Source organism: Amblyomma mixtum, chromosome 2 (genome assembly GCF_055824585.1).
Source record: "Amblyomma mixtum isolate Tamu chromosome 2, ASM5582458v1, whole genome shotgun sequence".
In the NCBI taxonomy this organism is placed as follows: domain Eukaryota; kingdom Metazoa; phylum Arthropoda; class Arachnida; order Ixodida; family Ixodidae; genus Amblyomma; species Amblyomma mixtum.
In genome coordinates, this window is record NC_143013.1 from 256,509,766 (window position 1) to 256,530,563 (window position 20,798).

The window sequence follows — 20,798 nt, forward strand, 5'->3', positions numbered from 1 at the left end:
CCAGGATTACTTCGTGTTTGACGTTGTCGAATGCGCCTTTAAGATCCAAGGCCAGGACCACCTTGTCGTGGTGGGGACATTCGACAGGATCTAAGATGTCGTGGTGAAGCTGCAGAAGTATATCCTGTGCAGACTTGTGAGGGCGAAAACCGAACATGGTGTCCGCGAAAGTGTGCTGTGTTTCGAGAAAATCGGAGAGTCTGTCGCGCACCATCGTCGCCATCAGCTTGCCGACACAAGACGTGAGGGAGATGGGGCGAAGGTTCTCCACATCAATAGGTTTGCCGGCTTTCGGAATAAAGGTCACGAGAGCCGATTTCCAATCGAGAGGGAGAGGAGTCTCTCCGTCCCAAATGCTATTGATGTATTTGAGGAGCGCGGCGTAGGCTGCGTCGGGAAGGTTGGCCAAGAGCTTGACCGTAACCTTGTCGCGCCCGGGTGCAGTGCCCCGCTTCATTTTGTTCAAGGCCGCCCGGAGGTCGTGGAGCTGGAACGGCTTGTCCAGCTCCGTGTTCTCTTCGCCTGCATACGAGTACGCCGCCTGCCGGGGGTCCTTAGTGGTGCACAGGTAGCGATCCCTGAGCGTGTGCGCTAGTTGTTTTGTCGTTCCTGTAAAGTTGTGCAAGGCCCTATGTAATTGGCGTTGGGTTTCCGTGCGTGTTTGTATTGGATCGATGAGAGCGCGGAACAGGCGCCACGTGTTGCGGCCAGACATCTGGCGAGCAGCCGCGTTGCACCGGTCCACCCAGTTAGTGTCGGCTAGCTGAGTAGCATATTCCGCTGCCTGTTGGCGTTGACGTTTTAGGCTTCGATCATTTTAAAAACTGGAAGTGCGCATAACTGGCTCCCTGGGTCAATGGTGGCCCGAATCATGCTTAACGTTGCGTGATGAGAGAGATGTGGGCTGCGTGAGTTAGCGCTGACAACGATGAGCGAACTCTCGCGATCAACCATTAACTGCAACCTGCCAAGGTGGCAGGAGGAGGAGGAGGAGAAAAGCATTTATTTAGTAATGTACAGAGAGGTGCTCGGGGAGAGGCCCCTAATGGGTCTCACCCCTTACAATACTAGGCGGAGTCCCTCATTCCGGGATCCCGTTGGTCGAGACTACTACACAAGTCCGCCGAACCAGGGCCTGTTGGGCCGATAGTTCCTGGCAATTGAGCAGGGCCGCCTCCCAGTCCTCTCGGGTAGGGGAAGGTGTGATTGGGGGGAGAGAAGGATTTTTTCTGCATGCCCAAACCATGTGGAAGGTGTCGGCCACCTCCCCACAGAATGAGCAGCGGCCGTCAAAAGAAGGATTAAAGTGCTTGAGAACCGCCGGGCACAGCAGGGTGTTTGTAAAGAGCCTGAGGAGAATTCGTTCGCCAGCTTTACCCAGTCCTTTCATAGGAACTGGGTATCGCCGGTGTTCGGCACGATAGTGCTCAGTAATTTCTTTAAAGGGAGACTGAAGCACTTTTTCTGAAAATCGGGCTGGCAGCGGCATCCTATAGTTTTTCATGCTGTATACTGGAATATCGCATCCAAATTAGGCAAAAACAAGCGCGAATTGCCTTTTTTAGCCGAAATATGCGGCCTGTGCCGCGGAGCACGCCGCGCGGCGCGCCGCCGCCCGTGATTGGTCAAGAGAGGTCGTGACGTCACTTTGAGGACTGGAAAAGCTGCCGATGCGGATCCGGCGCTGCGTTGAGGGCAGTTCGCAGCTTTCCGTGTCGTTGTAAAAGCGAATACGGCGACTAGTTTTTTTTTACTGACCACCGAAGAAAAGGATACTACAGTTTGCTCATTCCACGTATCGCCTGAAACCAAAAAAGACACAAGCAAAAAATTCTATGCCTAGCACAAGCATACGCCAGCGTCAAAGACGCGATGCAGACCATGCGTAAAAGGTGCCAGCACAACCTCAGCTCGGATTCTCGGAAAGGAAGGGGTGCGAACAATACTCAAGTCAATTACCACCACCGGACGCCTCCTGGCTCGCCCGGAAGAGCGTCATCCTAAAGAAAAGGCCCAAAGCACTGTGTACAAAAAATCCTGTTCTCAGTACCCGGCGTTGCAGGTTCGGGCAAGAAAGTATTTCAAGGAAACGATGAAGGAGCACAAAGTTGGTGTCAAAATTAGCGAAGCGCAGTGGCCAAGCACTGCGAGGCATGTGACTACAAGGTAGTGACGCAATCATGGTGCGCTGGAAACCAAGCCAAATACGCGCACAAATACGCTTCACTCCTGGCGCGTTCAGCAGATGCCAGAAAATATTAATCGAAGCCTCGGAAACGTTCGCCCTTCCTAGATTTGCAGTTTAGGTTCAGTGAAGTAGTTGCCAACTATATGTGTGTTTAAAAGCCCAGCTAGCTGCAACTCGCCCACTGCCACTACTTGATGAACAAACCGAGTAAGGTTGCGGTGTTTTTTTGCAAAAACTCGGTTGGCATTCATTTCTCTCATAAATTTGCATCCGAAATCAACGTCGAACGCTTTCATTTTAATTGCTTAGCTAGGATTAAACGAGATGCCGCATATGAAGAGCTTCGATGCTTGCTTGCTTTGCTTTATTGTGCTTTGCTCTGCTTGCTTGCTTGCTTGCTTGCTTGCTTGCTTGCTTGCTTGCTTGCTTGCTTGCTTGCTTGCTTGGATACGTCGAACCGAGTATAAAATCACTAACCGAGCCTTGCTGAGCACGTCTCAGGTGGTCTGGCCGCACCTAAGCTGAGGAGAGCGACACATGCTTAAGCCTCTATAAGGTTTCTTCAGGGGCTAAGTGAGCATGTTTCTACTTTTAAAAGAGGCGCTTCTTCGGAATGGTGACACGCCTCTTATGCGCGAGGAAATCGATGGAACTGTGTCATGGTTCAGCCGCGCCTTTTCGACAGAAATCTCCAGAGATCACACTAGGACAAGCTCTGCCTGTAGCCGCTCTTACGAAAGTGTTTCGAGCAGAGTAAGCTTGCTTTAGTCGGCTTGAACTCTTCGTCACAGCAGCGAGCGGTTGTGCTGCGAGCTTGTGATCTTGCGGAAAACAGTGGAAGACGACACAGTCGCGGCCGTAGTTGTTCGTGGACACGAACGCAGAGTAGTACCTGTTGAATCTGATCCTCAAGGTCGGCTGACACGCTTTGTACGTCACAACGCACGCAGTACGAGGAACAACGCATGCAGCACGAGAAACAACGCGCGCTGAAAGCGCGCTCGGGTGCTCCGAAGCATCCCCGGCTCCTCAACATGACGTCACGCTGGCCGACATGGACGAGGTTTCCCTCTCCGCTGTTCCCCTCTCCTGCGCTCGCGCGGGGCGCGGGAAATTTAAACATCGCGTTTTTAATTGGTGATTGCGCCACTATTTTAGCCAAAATCGAAAAAATAATTTCACAGACGTGATCAGCAATGACACTACTTCAAAACCCTAGAAGGTTAGCTGATTCGAAAACCGCCTCAGTATCCCTTTAAAAGAAAGGAGAGGGCTGTGATCTGGGTTAACCTTCTCCCAAGGGACGCCTGGTGCCCGGTGAGTGAGTGCGCGGGCTGCCTCATGGGTGGCTTCGTTACCTGGCATGCCTTGGTTGCCGGGGACCCATATGATTGAGCGAAGAGCTGGATCGCCGTCGCGAGTACTGCGGTGTAAAATTTGGTGAGCGAGTGGAGTGATCCAACCGAACTCAAAGTTACGACAGGCTCCGCGAGAGTCTGTGAGGATGAATTTAGAGTCGGGATGGGAGGCTGCGAAGGCGATCGCCACCTCCTCCGCATGCGTTGAGTTGGGCGCTCTGAACGAGAGGCCGTCCACCTGTTTTCCCTCGTGTATGACTGCAGCCGTGTACCATTCCCCCCTGGAGCGGTAGGGGCCTGCAATGTCGACGTAGAAGACGTGTTTCTTTGAGCCATAGTGGCGGTGCAGGGCATTCGCCCGCGCCTGGCGCCGGCCATTATGGTCCTCCTTGTTCATTTTAGTCGGAAGGGGTCGAACGTAGAGGGCGCTTCTCCACAGTTCTGGCACTCGAACCCGTTCTATGGTATGGTGATCATGTCTGATATGTAACCGGTCCAAGAGGCGGCGACCGGACACGGTCTGGGCGAGACGCGTGTATTGGTTAACGAGATGCGCCTCACGACTTACAGGCCCAACAAGCCTTAGTCGAGCGCGCCCGGGCGGCGGCAACCGCCACTGGGGTCCCATACTAGGGACCTCCACCTAGTGTTTGTAAGGATCGGTCCCTTACGGGCTGATCTAAACATACCTCCTGCTCATTCGTAATAAATGTTTTCACCACCACCACCACCTCGCGGAGTTCTCGATAGGTGTTCACCACCCCCAACGCGAGGAGTCGCGCGTTGGAAGTGGATATCGGGAGGTCGAGGGCTCTCTTGAAAATTTTGCGGAGTACAATCTCCAAGTGATCTTCGTCATGTTTCCGTAAGCGGAGTAAGGAGTCGAGTACAGTACTCGACTTGTTACGAAGGCATGCGCGAGCCGCATCGCATCCTTACTTCGCAACCCTCCTCGCTTGTTGGAAACGCGGCGAACCATTCGGCCCACCTGATCGCCTACTTTGCGGAGTTTGGCAAGAGTTGTGTCTGCCTTACGATGTTGATTAATGAAGAGACCGAGTATTCGTAGCTCCTTCGCTTCACGGATGGGGCCGCTTGCGAGAGAAAGCTGAACGGAGATTTTGCACTTCGGGGAAGATCGAATATGCACAAATTCAGACTTGGACGGGGAGCACTGGAGGCCGCAGTACGTGGCATAGTGGTCAACTATGCTCGCCGCTGCTTGCAGGCATTCCTCCATCTCTCCTATGTTTCCCGTAGTGGCCCAGATGGTGATGTCATCGGCGTACAGCGCATGCTGAACACCGCCGACAGCCGCCAGCTGTGCCGGGAGATACATCATAGCAATGTTAAAGAGAAGCGGGGACAACACAGCGCCTTGTGGTGTGCCCCGCGTTCCCATCTCAAACGGGCCGTACTCGGTCTCTTGTATACGTATATAGGCTAAGCGGTCTGTTAAGAAATCTTTGATAGGTGGCAGGGTGGGTGGAGTCTTTAATGTAGATATAAAGACAAACAGGAATACCTTACCACTTATGCGGAAGAATATCCAGTTCCTCTCGCCCGTAACTCCTCCCACGGGTGCGACAACCTCGCGAAATACTTGCACAGACCTCGTCTTTGAGAACCATGCACTGGTGCAGCAAGTCGAGCGTATATCCATCTACTTCTCCGACCACAAAGATTCCTTCATGACGATCAAGAACAATTAGCGGGTGTTTCTTGAGGAAGGAATATGAGTGAAAAATAGCAAGTTGCCTGAATTGCACATACCTGTCATGCTCGAATTCTTTGCCTCCATCTCTCGAAAAGCTGAAACACTGATGAGCTCGGCTCAAATTTCGCATTAGGAAGTAACGTACTGGTTGGCAACTTTTTTGTTGTCTCTTTGGCGACTGCGGTCGCTTTTTGATTGTAGGGTTTTTCACGAGGGACAGCAGTCCCTTAGACCACAGTGTCCAATAAATTTCTCTTAATTTCGTCTATTGAACACAGATTTTTTCCTCACCTCCGAGTGACGCCCCGGATTCCGCGGGCGCAATAGACGACCCTGCAAGCGTGGAGAAGCGAATATAAACAAGCAGTTCAAGGTGTTCGTAAGGGACTGCGACGCGGTGGTCTCGTGGATTAGAGAGCACCAACGCGCTTTGGAAGCATTCCCCACTGTAAAGGCATGCACCATCTCGACTCACGCGATTCGACGGCCGTCGAGGTGGTGGCGGTCGTGTAGCCAGTGCTGGTCCGGGTACTGGTCGCTGTGCTTTCCGAAGTGGCGCTCGAAGAGGAGCCCCCAACGGGAGCGGCGACATCGCCTGGTTGGCCTGGCAACCGCGCAGATACGGTAGCGAAGAAATGTGCCTCATCAAACGAACTGGTCGCGCCCAAAAGGAGTGAAAATGTTGAAGGAGCTAATGCTGGGGGTATTAACTCAATTGGCAGAACCGTCAGTCTCTCAAGAAGCAACCGTGCTTAATGACAAAGCGTTTACCGCGAGGACTAAGTTGTGTAGTTAGTCCCATTCTACTCTTCCTGACGAAATCGAACCTGAGGCTCGCTCACCCATCGCCGCGTAGGCTGACCAGCGAGGCGATGTCGGGTGGCCGGTGCAGGAAACAGCGAAGAGGCCCGGAGAAGAAGTGGTCGAGAGGCGAAGCAGAGGAGCGACGAGCAGGATGATGCAGCTCAGTAGGGCTTCCGATCTTCTTCTGAGGCCTCGAGCGCCACGCTGCCGCGCGTGTCATTCTTCGTCTTCAGAGAATTCGCACGTTCGCACGGACGCTTCTAGGTAGGGCCTTTGTATTGCAAAGCAAGGCTTTAATAAATTGATTTAGTAAGTAAAGTTAGGAAGCTCCGAATTAACCGGGCTAATTATGGAAATTAAAAGCACGAAAGAAGCCTAGGAAAAAAGCAGAAACGACGAAACTCGAGGCAATGATCTGATGGGCACATTTCAATAAGAAGACCCGGCGACCATAGGCACAAGATAGTAAAGAGGCTGAAGTGTTTGGAGACTGTAGTCAGCAGTCAGCGAATGCCACCTCACGTTATAAAAGTTTGTTTTCACTGGGTGCCTGGTCATTGTGGCATTGAATCTAAGGCAATCGCTGATTTTTCCGCAAAGTCCGCCTTTTGTGTGCCTGTTCCGTTTATTCCGAACACTGGGCTCTTGACAATAGCCCGCTTTCAACGTTTTAAGCATCTCCAGTACTTGAGCCATGAGCCTATTTTTGCTGCAGCGGATTTTCACAATTTGGAATCTCTTGGAGTCTCCGCCTATGCATCTCACGGCATGCGAGGTGTCCGCGAGCAGTTTGAGCTGCTCGATACCATGACAGAACCTTCATCTATGCCGGTCGGGACTCTCTTGATCGAACCTTTGTGACTCATGTGACGAAAGTGAGTCCATTGATAACGTTCTGCTTTCCTTCCGGCGGGTTGCTTTTCTGAGAACCACTTATTTTTAGATTGAGCTCCCTGTTTTGGAGCTAAATCTTTTTATTCCGCTTCTGCTCTCCTTTGGTGCAAGCGCCAGGGGATATGTCCTCAAGCCAATGTGTGAGTCTCTCCACGATTATATCGTTGTGTGATGAAGATTCCTGTCTTAGTTATAATTTTCTACATTAGAGTACTTTGAACTCAAAAGTTAACCAATGTCTGTCTAACTTAAAGGGACACTGAGGAGAAATTGAAGTTGGCTTGTATCGACAGAATACCAGCTCCTGGTTACAAAAACGCCACTGATATTGACAACAAAGCTATTGTAACGTAGATAAGAGCAAGAACCAAAATACAGGTATCGCCGCCACAGGCCCAACTCGCAAGTACAAGCGTGATGAAGTCATAGGACAAGACAGTGTTGCTCGAACCAATTCTTCTAGTAACACTGCGACACGAGGAGCCGCGAATCACTGAGGCGCAGCCAATGCATGCACAAATCTCCTTGACGTCGCCAGATGGTGCCACAGCTACGCGCGTTCCTGCAGCATTGGTACTAATCAGCGCCTGCTCACCGGCGGTGGGCGGGCTCCCGGTATTCCGCTAACGGTAACAAAGTACACGGTATGTTAAAGGTGTCTATTTGCGAGAACTTCGTTGACGACTTTGAGAACTGGATCCATCGTAACGCTGGAAAAGCGCCAGTGCAAACGTAAACGAAGCGACGGTAGCGACGGCCGCAATAGACGATAGATGCCCTCAACGTGCGGCCGGCGGTAGCTTTCTTTTCGGCTGTTGCTAGGCCGCACTGCTGGCCGCTAGAAATCATGGAGTCTGCGTTACGTCATGTGCACGTCATGTTTCACGTCACTTAGTCCTGTATCGTCATAAGAGAGTGCCAAGGTTGAATCAGCGGCGGGAAAAACTTTTTCAACTTCGAATCCAAATTTCGTACAAATAAATGCATCTTTCACTGCCGGCCAAGTGGTAACAAAGCCATGAAATGCCGAACTATCGGATTTTGCTATAAAAAAATACCAATAGAGCTCTCCTCACTGTCCCTTTAACTAATCAAATGCCTTCTCCTGTTTGCGTTTGCAACGCACCCTGTCCAATCCCGCACCGTGGGTATGTGCCACTCCTGTAGAGGTCTACACGAGCAATGACTACTAAAAAAGTGAGCAGAGACACTTAAGACTGCTTACGTGTGCGAAGGCGTAGGCACGCCCGCTTACTTTTTGAACTCAATCGCTGGGCGCTTGTAATTTCTTGTCATTGTTTTTTTCTGGTTTCTGCATGTCTTCTGCAGGGGTTTCGGAAATGGCTACTCACGCCAGGTGGCCCTGTAAGGATTAGCTCGAAAAACTTTGAATGCTCCTAACATATTAGGACAAGGTCACTACGGTACTCCAGTACGCTGAGCGCCATTTTTTTTTTACATCTTAACATACGTTCATCATGACAGCCACGCATTGATCGCTTTATATGAAATGCTAATATATTCAGGGTCATGCGGGATAAAAGATTCGTTTCTTTAGAGGGCACAAACCGGTTGGTTCATTGGCTCTGACACAGACCGCTCGGAAAATTTGTTGGCCGGTTTCCCTGCAGTCTTTATATTCTAGTATTTGTACCATTATGATCCGACGGTCAGGCCCCGCGACATTTTTTGCTCCTTTGCTCTGTAAGTGCTGACAAAGTCTGGCCTCCTGGACAACTGCTCTCTGGGGTAGAAACTTTGCTCAGCGCAGGAGTATTTTCTGGGGGTACCTATACTCATAGCGGTGGGAGTAACTCTGCCACAATGGACAAATTACGCTATTTAGAGAAACCAACAGAACTTGTAGCAAGTGAGATGGTCGAGCAATATCGGTATAGGAAGGAGATAAGTAGCAAAAGTTAATTTATTGTGTTCGATTGAAAACCAGGCTTTGACGAAGTGTTGGAAGCGTGGCGCCACCGGACCATAGTCTATCCTAAACTAGAGTAGTGCTGGTAGTGGCGGTGTTTGTGGTCAAAATGCGGAAGGGGTCTATCGAGCATTGTAATCAGCGTACTCAGAGGTTCTCTCCAGTATGTTCGAGAATGGCGCACTGAAGATCAAAACCAGGGGTGGAAGACTTTTCTGAAGCTTGAAATACATATGGATCGCTACAAATTTCATGTTGTTATCTTACTCGAACCCTGTCTCTTATGCATATTGTATATTAGAGCGGCTACGAATTTTCGAGACAAATCGCATACCCGGGGGCTAATTCTCGAGATGTAGTTTGCGCTTATGTAATGAACACTTTCGTCACTTAACCTTATAGAACAAAGTTTTTTTTTCTCATAAAGGTGTGACATTTTGATCTCCTTATAGCTGAGGATGAAATAAGATTCCATGTCATAGTAGGCATGAAGACGGGACTCAATCTGGGGTACTTTTTTCTAGACTACATCAGACTTCTCTTTATGCATTTTCTTTGACTATCATTGTCAATTCCTTTGACAGGACTACAAGATAGTCGTGTTTTCGTTAACGTGGATTACCGACGACGTAGAAATAGTTACTGGCCCATCATTACTCGTGTTACTTCTTCACTGCGGTTGAGGCGTGGGTTAGGCAGAAGGACACCTTATATAAAGTCGGATCAAAAGCAGGCGAAAGATCTCAGTATTAGTCGCTTAATGCACTAGAGGAATCTTGCTTCAACAAATTATGCCGCAATAGTTGGGTGTTGCACCTTCGATTTAGAGAGTTAGTCCTGGAAGAGCCGACGTGAGACGCCAGCAGACAAGAAGTAGGGTCCATTTATATCTTGTTTGTTCAGGCCTTTGTGTTTGTGCAAATTACTTTGTCCGGAATTAAATTCTGCTCTCGCAGTTCGTAAGAGCTGACTGTGAAACATCACAAATCGACAAGAGATGAATAAGCTGCGTTGCCAGCCTGCCTGGTCGCTGTCAGTCATGTCCTTGTCTACTAGCGTCATTTTATAATGAAGCGCTGCTTTGCTGACCACAACTGCGAGTATAAACAGCAAGGGTATTGTTACTTGGTGAGGAGGTTACCAGTTTTAAGGCATTTCTACTAAGGTTTTAATGCCTTACTAGCCCCTTTGAGCGAAAACCCTTTTGTATGTGTGTTACCAGTTGATGGTACCCGTAAAAGATGGCGTCCTCATGCAATTTGGCAGGTGGCGGTTAAATTAATGATTGGTCTCTTGAGATTGCTCGGGAAGAGCAACCTGGATCGCACGAATTCCACCGGCGGCAGCACCTGCCATCCGAGGGCAGTGGCGCAGAGCTAAACCACTGCGCCAGAAGGGGTATGAGGACCCCCAGGGGTCTAAGAATGTAGACTAGAGAATGAGCTTCTGCATATATGGGAATTAGCCCACTAAGCTACGCGTCATGCCCTTAAGGCGGAGCGTGGGCCGTTTTACGGCGGCCACTGCGTCCACGAAATTAGCGTGCAGATCAGAAGGGGTACGGCGGCGCCGTGGTGATGGCTAAGTACAGCCATGCAGAGGTAGAATTTCAAGCTGCGTGGCATCGGGTTACATCACACTGCAGCGAGCTGCGACTGCGTTCACGAAGTGAACGGGTGGGCTTACGACTTCTCACACGTAAGCAGTCATAAGTGTCATTGTTGACTGTTTTTAGCGGCTCATGGCTCAAGTAGTGGAGATGTTAAAAACGTTGAAAGCCGGCTATTGTAAATAGCCCAGTGTTTGGAATAAACGAGACAACAGGCCCACAAAAGGCGGACTTTGCTGAAAAATCAGCCATTAATTGCCTTAGATGCAATGTCACAGTGACCAGGTACGCAGTGAAAACACACTTTTATAAACTATGGTGGTATTGGCTGACTGCTCACTATAGTCGACCAACACTTCAGCCTTTTTAGTATCTTGTGCCTATTGTTGGCCGCTCTTCTTATGAAATGTGCCCATCGCATCATTGGCTGAAGTTTAGCTGTTCCTGTTTCCTCCATAGGCTTCGTTGATGCTTTCAATTTGCATAATTAACCCGTTTAATTAGGAGCTTCCTAGCTTTACTTAATAAATTTACTAAAGCCTTGCTTTGCAATACGAAGGCCCCACCTATAAGCGTCCGTGCGAACGTGCGAATTCTCTGAAGACGAAGAATGCCTCGCGCGGCTACGTGGCGCTCGAGGCCTCAGAAGAAGATCGGAAGCCCTACTGAGCTGCAGCACCCTGCTCGTCGCTCATCTGCTTCGCCTCTCGACCACTCTTTCTCCGGGCCTCTTCGCTGTTCCCTGCACCGGCCGTACGGCGTCGCCTCACTGGTCAGACTACGCGCCGATGGGTGAGCGAGCCTCAGGTTCGATTTCGCCACCTTGTGCAACCTCCCCGAACGGGAGGCCGTGCTGAAAAACCTGACTGGCGCCTCACTAGGGGCTCTCGTACCGAGTACTCTTAAGTCTTAAGGGGAGTAGAATGGAACCAACTACACAACTTAGTCATCACGGTGAACGCTTTGTCATTGGGGAGGTTAGCTCTGGCTGGTGTCTGTCTCTCTCCAGAAACTAACGGTTACTTTTTGAAGTTCTGATGGTTCTGTCTATGTCGCTGTACCATGTTCAGCCAGTTCTGGCCTTGCTCAGTTGATTTTATGAAGCATATTTTTTCTCAACCGTACCGGTACGGCTGTCAGCCCAACCAGGCGACGTCCCTGCTCCCGCTGGTGGCTCCTCCTCGAGCAGCACTTCAGAACGCACACCTACCAGTACCCGGACGGGCACAGCTACCATCTCGACGGCCATCGAATCACGTGAGTAGATGTGGCGCATTCTTTTACGGCGTGGAGTGGTTCGACGCGCGTTGGTGCTCTATTCCTCGTGACTATAGTGTGTCGCAGTGACTAACGAAGACCTTGAACCGTAAGCTTATATTTCTTTCTCCACGTCTGCAGGGTCGTCCCTGGCGCCCATAGAATCCGGTGCGTCACTCGGAGGTGAGGAAAAAGCCTCATGGCTCTGTAGAGTAGACTGTAGGGCCTGTTAGTAGGTTATTTTGACTCACTGCGGCGCATCAAGAAAGGACGCAGAGAAAGGAGAGAACACTGTTGCATGCGCTATAACGCTTTTGCTGTTGCACAAGGGCCCTATATAACACGTCACAGAGACAGCAGCAAAGAACCGCACGCAACAGCATGGCAACAGCACAATTTTAGAGCGCAGCTCTTTGGCGTCCGTTCCTGGGTTTCGCGTCGTCGTCGGCGTCGGCCTCGTAACCAGCTCCGCCCCCAATGTCACGCTTTTCAATTGGTCGAAATGCTCGTGACGTCACAGTGCGCGAATTTCAAATGGGGCCAATTGTACTTTGGCTAGTAACCATGCAACCAATCAAAGGGATCGTATAGTGATGCTGCAACTAAGTTGGACTGAGTTTAGTTAATTGCTTAATTAATCAATTAGCCTAATTAATATAGAGGAGAATGAAGAGGTCAGAAGAAAAGAAAAGACGCGCGCCGCAGCGACAACAGCGTCCGCGGAAGGAGACGCTGCTGAAAAAAACAGATAAGTACGAAGCCGCGTTCCCTCCACCACCACGCACTTCCCCGCTCAGTAAGACGTTGCTCGTTTCATATACGTTGTGTCGAACATCCTAGACAGTTCCAACAATTGACAGGTTAATGACAGAACACGATGGATAGAAATACAATAATATAAATATGAAATAGCCTAATTAACCTTTCTAGTTAGACCGCATAAATCAATAAAACCGAGAACGAAATTGGTCGAGTTGGGGAATCGAACCAGGGTCTCCGGAGTGCGATACGAGCACGCTAGCCACTCCGTAATGCCAGCTGAATGGTTTGGAATGAACAAAGGCGCGTGTAGCTAATACGGCGTCTTCGTTCACTCCCATCTTCCCCATTTCCCTTACGGCGAGGTGCAGGTGTCCACCCAGATATGCGAGAGAGATACATTTCCTTTCCTCAAAAAATAAATTTACCGTCCAGCAAGGCGTACAGCCGAATTGGCGATGGCGTTCTGTGGACTCCCTGGCAGCGTTGCAAGAAGCTGTCGCGTTCCACTCTTACAGGCGAAGCTTAACATGTTAACCACACATCAGTAACACACGCAGACAGCCAATGGACGCGTCATTCGCTGGCAGCACTTGATTCATCATTCACAACCACATTCTTAACGTACGCTCCCTTGCCGCACATGCCAAGGACGTACACCACGATCACATTCTGCGCCATTCCTCTGTACTTTGCTTTGCTGAAACCTGGATGGATCCCGAAGAGCCTCTCGAAATCATAGATTTCCTATACTGCTGTGGTGCTCGCAGAGACCACAACAGAGCGGCGGGAGTCGCTATCTACTTGCGCACAGGTCTCTCTGCAATACCAGTCGAAATGTTTGGCACGTCACATGAAGTTGGCGAACTGTGCGCCGCAAAGTTGCCCAACGGCTTGCAGGTAGTAGCTGCCTACTTCGCCCCTACCGCACTCACGAAAGACGTCGTGCACTTCCTGCAACTCGCATTAACCGTCCATCGATCCACACCGATGTTAGTAGTGGGGGACTTTAATGTTGACATAAAGACAAACAGCAATTTCCTAACACTTATGCGGGAGAACATCCCGTTCCTCTCGCTCGTAACGCGTCCCACGGCTGTGACAACCTCGCGAGGCACTTGTATAGATCTCGTCTTTGAGAATCAAGCATTGGTGTACCAAGTCGAACATATATCAGTCTATTTCTCCGACCACAAAGCTTCCTTCATGACTGTCAAGAACTGTTAGTGGAGTCTTTGTTAAAGGAATACGTGTGAAAAATAAAAAAAAAATTCTGTGATAGCGCATACATGTGTTGCTCGATTTCTTTGCCTCAATCTATCGAAAAGGTGAAACAGCTTATTTGCTGCGCTCAAATTTCGCATTAGGAAGTAACGTAATCGTCGGTAATTTTTTTCTTTTTATTTTTTGCGCGAAAGCACTATTAGCCTCCTATCCCGCGGTTGATTGGATAAGAAGCCAACCCGCCGTGGTGGCTCAGTGGCTTCGGCTACTGTTCTGGAGTTACAGATTTGAACACGGCCGTGGTGACCTGATTTCGATGGAGACGAAAGGCAAAGGCGCCGGTATGCTGTGCCATATCAGTGCGCATTTAAGATCCCCAAGTGGTCGAAATTATTCCGGAGCCCTTCAGTACGGTTCTTTCTTCCTTTCTTTCTTTCTTTCTTTCTTTCTTTCTTTCTTTCTTTCTTTCTTTCTTTCTTTCCTTCTTTCTTTCTTTCTTTCTTTCTTTCTTTCTTTCTTTCCTTCTTTCCTTCTTTCTTTCTCTCTTTCTTTCTTTCTTTCTTTCGTTCCTTCTTCCTTTCTTCCTTTCTTTCTTTCCTTCTTTCTTTCTTTGTATCTTTCTTTCTTCCCTTCTTTCCTTCTTTCTTTCTTTCCTTCTTTCTTTTCTTTCTTTCTTTCTTTCTTTCTTTCTTTCTGCCTTTCTTTCTTACTTCCTTTCTTTCTTTCTTCCTTTCTTTCTTACTTCCTTTCTTTCTTTCCTTCTTTCTTTCTTTCTTTCTTTCCTTTCCTTCTTTCCTTCTTTCTTTCTTCCTTTCTTTCTTTCTTTCTTTCTTTCTTCCTTTCTTTCTTTCCTTCTTTCTTTCTTTCTTTCTTTCTTCCTTTCTTTCTTTCCTTCTTTCCTTCTTTCTTTCTTTCTTTCTTTCTTTCTTTCTTTCTTCCTTTCTCCTTTCTTTCTTTCTTTCTTTCTTCCTTTCTTTCTTTCCTTCCTTCTTTCTTCCTTTCTTTCTTTCCTTCTTTCCTTCTTTCTTTCTTCCTTTCTTTCTTTCTTCCTTTTTTCTTTCCTTCTTTCCTTCTTTCTTTCTTCCTTTCTTTCTTTCTTCCTTTATTTCTTTCCTTCTTTCGTTCTTTCTTTCTTTCTTTCTTTCTTTCTTTCTTCCTTTCTTTCCTTCTTTCTTCCTTTCTTTCCTTCTTTCTTTATTTCTTTCTTTCTTTCTTTCTTTCTTTCCTTCTTTCTTTCTTTCTTCCTTCCTTTCTTTCTTTCTCTCTTTCTTACTTCCTTTCTTTCTTACTTCCTTTCTTTCCTTCTTTCTTTCTTTCTTTCTTCCTTTCTTTCTTTCCTTCTTTCTTCCTTTCTTTCTTTCCTTCTTTCCTTCTTTCTTTCTTCCTTTCTTTCTTTCTTTCTTTCTTTCTTTCTCTCTTTCTTCCTTTCTTTCTTTCTTCCTTTCTTTTTTTCCTTCTTTCCTTCTTCCTTTCTTTCTTCCTTTCTTTCTTTCTTTCTTTCTTTCTTCCTTTCTTTCCTTCTTTCTTTCTTCCTTTCTTTCTTTCCTTCTTTCTTTCTTCCTTTCTTTCTTCCTTTCTTTCTTTCCTTCTTTCCTTCTTTCTTTCTTCCTTCCTTTCTTTCTTTCTTTCTTTCTTTCTTCCTTTCTTTCCTTCTTTCTTTCTTTCCTTCTTTCTTTCTTTCCTTCTTTCTTTCGTTCCTTCTTTCTGTCTTTCTTCCTTCCTTTCTTTCTTCCTTTCTTTCTTCCTTTCTTTCTTCCTTTCTTCCTTTCTTTCTTTCTTTCTCTCGTTCTTTCTCTGGTTCTTTCTCTTTCTTTCTTTCTTTCTTTCTTTCTGTCTTCCTTTCTTTCTTCCTTTCTTCCTTCCTTCCTTTCTTTCCTTCTTTCTTTCTTCTTTCTTTCTTCCTTCCTTTCTTCTTCTTTCTTTCTTCCTTTCTTCCTTTCTTCCTTCCTTCCTTTCTTTCCTTCTTTCTTTCTTCTTTCTTTCTTTCTTCCTTCCTTTCTTCTTCTTTCTTTCACTCCAACCTTCCTCCCGCTCCTTCGGGCGGCACAGTTCCGGTGTCCATAAAGATGTGAGACAAATGATGCACAGTTTCCTTCCCTCAAAAAGCAATTTTCATTTTCGGGAATAATCCTGGTGGTCGAAATTATTTCGGAAAAGGTGGAAGAAAGTAGAGAGAAAGAGGTGCCGTAGTAAAAAAGTTCTGAAAATTTGGTTTCGAGGAAAGCAAATGAAGCAGTAACTCTCACACAACTCGGTGGGCACGCGAACTGCGCCTTAAGGGAAGGGAAGGGATAACGGAGGGAGTGAAAGAAAGGAAGAAGGGGGCCATAGTGGACGTCTGCGGGAAAACTGCGGTGAACCGCACTGTTGCAACGTGAAAGAAAAACGTCCACATACTATATCGACGTCCGTGGCTGTTCTGACGCTCATGTGGTATATCGGCGTCCATGGTTATTTTGTCGTCTGTTTATTTTTCGAGTTTTTTCGTGTTCAGTTATGAAATTGTTCCCACGGCAACCATTCATCATCATCATCAGCCTGACTAAGCCCACTACAGGGCAAAGGCCTCTCCCATGTCTCTCCAATTAACCCTTTCCTTCGCCAGTTGCGCCCACCGTATCCCCGCAAACTTCTTAATCTCATCCGCCCACCTAACTTTCTGCCGCCCCCTGCTACGTTTGCCTTCTCTTGGAATCCACTCCGTTACCCTTAAGGACCAGCGGTTATCTTGACGTAACCATTACGTCGGACAAAATTGCGGAGACTATTTGCGGACGCTACAGAGCCATACAATGCTCTCGAATGAAAATTCGACCACTTGGGGATCTTGAACGCGCACTGACATCGCACAAAGGCGCCCGTGAGCTGTGGATCCCTGCGGCTCAGCTGAAATGCCATTCACCTCCCAACGACGATAACGGATAATTGATAATGGGTTTTTGAGGAAAGGAAATGGCGCAGTATCTGTTTCACATCGGAGTCTTCTTCGGTCTGGTCTTGCCGAGATGGAAGTTAGTAATGGAAAAAAAAATATTCCAATTTAAATCCAATTTTCTCGGCTATAGATCAGTGTTTTGCACTCAAGAAACGTCAACGAAGCCAGAAAGAGCCGTGCAGAGCCACACTCCGCAAGCTGGATGGAGTTGTTCTGAGTGTCTTTTTATTGCACATTCAGGGCTTATGCCTACACCGTACCATGTTCTGGAGCAGCATAATAATCGGTGAAGACTTTTACAGCGTTAACTGTTCTTAGTTTTTTTTCATTAGTTTGAGCCTTCACGGTGGTCGCAAGCGCACCGCTGGGCACCGACGGGAAAAGATGCATTTCACATCCAGCACCTCCCGGCACCTCCCACATATGTTCAAATGCTCTAACCTAGGCCACTGCCGTGCACTCACCCATAAAAATGCTCCCCAGGGTACCTGCCAGTAAAAATGCACCTGCCACCTAGGCGAGCCCCGCACCTCCCAACCGGCACGTCCCATATCTCTTCTGTGGCTATTCATAATTAAATTCAAAGGCACCAAACCATACGCACACACACACACAGGAGAAGAAAGAAAGACGAGACAGAGCGCCTAAGTAAGTAGGCGCTCTGTCTCGTCTTTCTTTCTTCTCCTGTGTGTGTGTGTGCGTATGGTTTGGCGCCTTTGAATTTAATTATGAATAACTACCAACTAGCCCAAAAACAAGCTCTTCTGTGGCGTAGTAGATCGAGCATCCACTCTAATACGCACGGCTGTCACCTCTGCCTTACGTCTTCCACAGACGGTTAGCACGAAACGTCTCCTGGCCACTGGTACCCACAATACAGTGATCGAATTAATAGAGGCTCAACGCACTAACCAATTAGTCCGCCTGAGTCGCACGGAAACAGGACAATGCCTACTGCGACAGCTACGTCTAAATCCACCAATTCCCACCCCAACAAGTCCTACACCTTACATGATTTCTCTGCGCACGCAGGATCACATATATCAGAAGCCCCTACCGCGCAATATGAGTGCTAGTCTCCATCACGGTAGGCGGCAGGCACGAGCGAGCTGTTACACGAAAACATACAGCAACCGCTCCGATATCCTTTATGTCGACGCGGCACAAAATTCTAAACCAGGATATTTCACGGCAGTCGCAGCCTATGAAGACGGCACAGTGGGGGCCGCCGCCACTATTCGAACTAATTCGCCTGCAGAGGCGGAAGGAGCCGCCATCGCACTTGCTCTGGCCCACTCCATCATTGACAAAAACATAACCGAAATTTGCACAGATTCACAGGCCGCGTACCGCCACTACCTAAAGGGCGTGGCGACTCCGGCAACACACCGTATTCTTACCACGGCCACCTCTCTCGACCGAACGGTTACTCTGTCGTGGGTCCCTGGGCATGCCTCGATCCCCGGTAATGAGCGCGTTCATGCGCTGGCCCGAGAACTCTCCTCCCGGACCCCGGAGGATCAGGCACCCAACCCTGCGCAAGAAGCCCCTTCGGTCCTCTCTACATATCACCAAATTACCACATTTTACAAATTCAGCCGCATGACACTGCCACCACCCCACAGTACCTTGTCGCCCTTATCCAGCGCCACATGGCGGCAATTACAGACAGGCTGCTTTATTTCACCCCACCGCCTCTCATGCTTTTATCCCACCTTTCCTCCTGATTGTAACACCTGTGGCGTGCCCAAATCCACACTTTTCCATTACCTTTGGGAATGTCCTTCTCCAAAGGCAGTATCCCCCATCCCCAATCCCACTCATTCTTCCTGGGAGGCTGCTTTACGGACCGCTCAGCCCGCCGGCCAGAAATGGCTAGTGGATCGGGCTTTACGTGAAGCACTAGCCCGTGGACTCCTGGACCAGTAGGGGACCACCCTGGATGATTTTTTTTTGTGTGTGTGCGTAATAAAGTTGTTTCCATCCATCCATTCATCCATCCATCCACTCTTATATATAAATTTTAATATGCCTAATTGCCTCGCGATCATAGGAAACCTAATGCTGGGTTATTAGCGTTATTAGCGTAGGTTATTAGCGTAGCAAACATCGCGTTATGCGCTATATTTTCTATTCTCTTCCAGGAGAAGTTCCAGTGCCTCAGCAGTCGCTTCAGCCGTTGCAACCAGGTGTGTGCCCCCTATACCACTCAAGCATTCGTTGTTGGCTTTCGTCTGCTGTCCTGGAAGTTGTAGTCAGGAAGTGGGTAGCAGTGAAGGCAGTGTAACTGTGCAAACTGAGTGTGCACGGCTTCAAGCACTGGTTGACCCAGCCGTTCAGCGTTCGCACAAAGCCAACACTATGTCCTCCAGCCGGCAGGCGAGAAGATAAGCTGCTCTGCATAGTTTCTCGCATAGTTTCGACGTCACTTAACGCTGCATTTTAGTGCCAAGAGGAATAAGTCATTCGCGATGTATACGGCTTTGCCTTGGGATATGACGTCTGTTGTGCGAAACCTTATTGCTTTATGATTGAGATCGTGTCACAACTTGGAAGAATCACAGCATAGAAGAAAAACAAAACGTTTCCTCTCTAGTATTTCGTCAAACTATTTAGCACGTGCAACAGTTCTGGAGGATTACATGTATCGAAAGTGTAGGGTGATCTTTAAGGGAGAGAAGGTAGCTATATCACGCCAGCTCTGCCTACCTGCCGGACGCACAGCCCAAGCGGTGTGCAGATCTAAGCTGTTTAGTGGGGATCCCTTGCATGTCTAGCAGTCTAAAGCTTGGGAGGATTGAGGACGTGATGCCATTCCTCTTTCGAGAGGTTGCCGTCACTGAGGATGAATAAGGAGGCATGTTGCGGGCCTCATAAGCAAACTCCTTGGACCGTATACTTTTGACCGGGGCTGTACGTCCATGGGAGAGCGTGGCTTATAACGAGAAAAAGGCGGCACAGCAGAGCTTCATGATTCACCTCACTGCCCAGGGCTTGCTCACGATAACGATAGCTCTCGCAAAATCCCTTCTCTTCCCTTGCCGGTATGAATTAATCCGGGGCATTTCTCACGGCGTCTCTCATAGCACATGTGCTGTTATGAGACGCTAAACTCCCCTTTGAGGAAGGGTGTCAGGCGGAAAGACTAAGCTTATCAATGCCATTTACCGTGCGTTCTTTGCTTGCTTACAGGAGGTATTGAGAGACCTGGACTAGTAACAGCTGGGGATAAGAGTTAAGGAGATTAACTTAGTAATAGGCTTTTTGCTAATAACATTGCCTTGCTGAGTAACTCGGGGGACGAATGCGAAGCCCGAGCTATGACCTGGACAGCAAAACAGAATGGCAGATTTAAAATTTAATAAGGAACAGCAGTTTACGATAGCCAGCCAGGTGGTAAAAGTGGTAAGGGAATAAATCTGCTAAGGGAAGGTAGTAACTTCGGATTCGGACCATGAGATTGAAGTCTCTAGGAGAAAAAGAACGCACTAGAATGGATTTGGCAGTATTATATCCTGAATGACACTTTAGTAGTATCACTCAAGAGAAAAACATATAACAGATGTGTGTTGCAGGTACTTAAATACGGGGCGGAAACGTGAAGGGTAATCAAAAGGGTTCAACTTAAATTGGCAGTACAGCGAGCGATACAAAAATTGTAGGCCTAATGTAGAAAGAGGAAGAGAGCAGAGCAGAGTGAATCAGGCAACAAATGCGAGTTAATATGAGCCTAGCCGGAATCGGAACGAAATGGGAATGAGCAGGACATGTAATGTGAAGGGAAGATAACGAAGGCAGGATAATCGATGGTCACTGAGGGTAACGAATCAGAGTTCAAGATAAGGCAAGCGCAGCAGAGGCTGGTAGAAAGATAGGTGGATGGATGAGGTTAAGAAGTCCATGAGGATAAACCGCAGCTCGCACATTGGTTCATTGGGCAGATGTGGAAGAGGCCTTTGATCAACAGTGGGTGTAGTCAGGCTGATGCTGACTACGCCCTTCGCATATGCCATACCATACAATACCTCAAGAACTCTTCCCTTTGTATTACCTTTCGTTTCGCGCCTTCCTTTTTTCAACAAGGAATGCTTAGTCTCTATCAATACTTCACCAGGCAAAAGAT

General features: G+C 48.3%; 1 long non-coding RNA gene across 1 annotated transcript; it reads left to right on the forward strand.

Moving 5' to 3' along the window:
* Positions 1–11,669: 11,669 nt before the first annotated feature.
* Positions 11,670–18,864, forward strand: LOC149363636 (uncharacterized). Its single transcript, XR_016288578.1, has 3 exons — positions 11,670–11,757; positions 11,899–11,940; positions 18,820–18,864. It is a non-coding gene; the product is annotated as an uncharacterized LOC149363636 (long non-coding RNA).
* Positions 18,865–20,798: the final 1,934 nt, after the last annotated feature.